Here is a 3,841-nt window from a genome sequence, read left to right as displayed (position 1 = left end):
AACTATTTATTTCTATTTTATGTTGATCCGCCTGTGGATCCATTTCAACTACTGTGATATTTATTATTGCACTTTATTTAAAGTTGAAATGTTTCTATTCTGCTTCCGCTGTGCATTATTATATTGTGTTGATTGTCTATGACGATGCCAACTACGTCACTGTACCCCACACCGGGCCCACCGGTGACACGTGGAAATCGGGGTGTGACAGGTTGGTATCAGAGCCAACGCTGAGTGAATTAAACACTAGTCTTTTGTGTTTAATCTCAGTTACACAATTGCACATTCCTCGATTTTCGAGTCTAGACAAAGAACTTAGGAAATGTTCGACATTTCGTTTAATTTATTTTTATTTATTATTGCATTGTCTTATATATTTTGTTGTGCAACTTGTTTGACTTTTGACAGGATCACTATGCCGCCAAGAATGAGAGGTCGAGGAGGATTTGCTACAACCCACGACCATGAGGCAGGGCCCTCACATAGGCGAGCACCATCCGCCACGCACAACACAGCCGCCAACGACCTTTGGAGGTCTTTCGCCGAGCCTGCTAGACACTCGGTGTCCGCCAGCACTTCACCGTCTTTACCCCACTCGTTTGGGCCCCACTCGGAGAATGGGCCCCATGGTTCGCATGGATCCTACATACCTTTGCAGCAGTCACCGCACCAGTATCCAGCACCAGTCTACCAGGGTTTATATAACCCTAATGCTTATGGGGAGGAGCCAGTGGGCCACAACCCACTCGGGCCGGAGGACCATTTTCAGGGAGAGCACGAGATGGACGTAGACGAGGATACGGACCCGTCGCTACCACCATCAGGTACGCCTAACCATCCGATTGAGATATCGGATGGGTCGCCATTTAGGGGATCACCCTATAATGGTGGGGACAGCTTTCAGGAGAGGTTTAAGCAGCATGATTGGTACTTCACCCCTAGCCACAACTCTCCGATGCTTCAATCACTCCATGGTACTCCGATGCTCCAATCGCTCCATGGTTCGCCGGTGCACTCGCAGCACCACTCGCAGCAGCAGCAGCTCCAGCAGCAGCCGCCTCTACCGCAGGACCTATCTGAGGCCCTGTGGCGTGACGTGATCACTCCGTCACCACCGCCGCCGCCAGTTTTACCTCCTCCACCTCAGAGGCCGAGGAGGAATGCGCGCATGTCTACGCGCGGAGGGATTCGCATAGGCACCCCTCCACGTGTTAGTAGCAGCCGCTACACGTCTCTACCCGGGGAGTCCGAGACAGGGGAGTCTCAGCATCCCGTATCGGAGGTTACTTCTGTTCCGATCCCGCCTCTGCCGCCGCAGAATTTTGGAGAGCCGATTCCGGCTTATGCTAGTGCCGCTCAGTTCAACCCGTTCGAGCATGTATTCCCTCAGGGTTATGATTACACGGGAGACCCTTATTGGCAAGCTGTGAACTACAGCTCACTCCCACCCAGTGGTCCATTGGGAGACACGTGGACTGCTGGGCAGTCTACTTTTGGTTACCCTCCGGGTTACCAACAGCCACCGCAGCCGCAGCCTTACCAGCCGCCGCAGCCGCAGCACTTCCAGCCACCGCCACCGGCGCCTATGATGTCGCCGCCGCAGGTTCAGGAGATCCTGCATGGGATTGATAGCATGCGACGGGAGTTGCAAAGTGATCGCCGTCACAACCGTGGCATGTTCAAGAAGGTGTTTGACCTGCTCAAGGGTAAGAGCAAGAGGGATCATTGAATCCTTCGATTATTGTCTCATGTACTCATGTCCCTGCGTGGACATTTATCCTTGTACTCTACCCCTGTGTGGGTATATCTATCTTATTCTACCCCTGCGTGGGTATGCAGTTCTGTTGACCCCTGCGTGGGTTTGCTTCATTTTATTTGTTATTGTTGTACTTGTTTAGCCCCTGCGCGGGCATATTATTCCTGTTATTCATGTTATCCATGTTATTTCAAAGTCCCGTTTAGGGCAAATATGTACTGGTATTTTGTTGGAAATTTAAAATGGTTAATTTGAATTTATCATTTTATTTATATGCATGAATATAATATTAAAATAATGGAAAATATCAATTTTTATTTGATTTGCCATTTTATAAGAATCTTAGTAAGGTATAACCTAGCTTGACTGCCTTATTAACAGGCCTGGCCCTGATGGTAAAACCTGGTTGAAAAGATTCAACTCCCTGTTAACATCTGAAAACATGTTAACATTCTTGACTAAGCGTGATTCGTAAAATCACACATGTCACCCTTTTTAATAAATTATCTACAGATTTTATCTGTATACAAGTCTATTAATGACTTGATACCTACGGGTTATGACTATGTCATATAGTGGCAGTTGTGGTTTATAACTCCCTGCCAAGAAAAGAATTATCTACAGATTCTATCTGTATACAAGTCTATTAATGACTTGATACCTACGGGTTATGACTATGTCATATAGTGGCAGTTGTGGTCTATGACTCCCTGCCTAGTAAAGAAATATCTACAGATTTTATCTGTACACAAGTCTATTAATGGCTTGATACCTACGGGTTATAACTATGTTATATAATGACAGTTGTGGTTTATGACTCTCTGTCTAGTAAAGGATTATTTGTTTAATTATACAATTTATAATCCTATAAAAATCTAAATTTATAATTTAGTAATTGTCCGTTGTGACTAGGCCTATGGTGCCAATATATATATTTTCATTCCTTGATTGCTAATAAGAGCCTGAATGAAATTTATTAAATTAACTGCTAAGGTTTTTGATACCATGGTTAATAAATCGTCTAGGACGATAATACTGTTAGGTTCTAAATAAGACCTTCTCCTTTATTGTAGCTTAAAGCTATGATGGCCAAATCGGAAGAAACCAACAGTCATTCTGGGGAACACTCAGATAATGCAAAGATTCACGTTACCGGTGCAGAATTGCAAGCACTGATAGATAATGCTGTCGCCAAGGCTATGGATAGGCAGTTCAAAGAATCTAGTGGTACTCAGAGTAGAACCCGCTCAGTGACGCATGTCAAGGCTAAGACTCATTCTGGGGCTCATAGTAAGCCGTCGTCTAAAAAGAGTGAGCCGAAGAAAGCTGAGGATGATAATCATTCCTCCAACCACAGCAGCGTCCCAAAGCAGGAGATGGAACTGAAACGTGACACGTACAGCAGGTCCTGTACGTACAAGTATTTTGTATCTTGCAAGCCCAGAGATTTCACTGGGGAAAAAGGAGCCGTCGACTGCATGACGTGGATTGACGAGATGGACACTGTAGTTGATATCAGCGGGTGTCCTGATAGGGACGTCGTGAAGTACGTGTCCCAGTCATTCAAAGGAGATGCGTTAGCATGGTGGAAGTCACTCCTACAAGCTGCCGGTAAGGCCACACTGTACGATTTGTCATGGGAACAGTTTGTGGCCCTGATTAAAGAGAACTTCTGTCCGCAGCACGAGGTCGAGCGAATTGAATCGGATTTTGTATCCTTAGTCATGAAGAACCTCGATTGTCAAGCGTATCTTACTACGTTCAACACACTGTCTCGTTTAGTGCCTTACTTGGTGACCCCGGAGCCGCGTAGGATTGCTCGATTCATTGGGGGTCTAGCACCGGAGATTAAAGCCAGCGTCAAAGCTTCAAGACCCACTACATTTAGATCCGTAGCGGATCTATCCCTCTCCCTCACTCAAGACGTGGTTAGATTGAGAGCTATGAAGAGCTCTGAGGAGAACAAACGGAGACGTGAGGATGACACCTCACGAAGATCTGAAAAGCGACATAGAGGGAACAACGACCACAGGAAAGGGTCGGGGTCTAGGAAAAGTGATCATCAGTCGGGTGAGAAACCCAGAT

Source organism: Helianthus annuus, chromosome 9 (genome assembly GCF_002127325.2).
Source record: "Helianthus annuus cultivar XRQ/B chromosome 9, HanXRQr2.0-SUNRISE, whole genome shotgun sequence".
Classification (NCBI taxonomy): Eukaryota; Viridiplantae; Streptophyta; class Magnoliopsida; order Asterales; family Asteraceae; genus Helianthus; species Helianthus annuus.
This window is presented reverse-complemented; position numbering follows the sequence as displayed.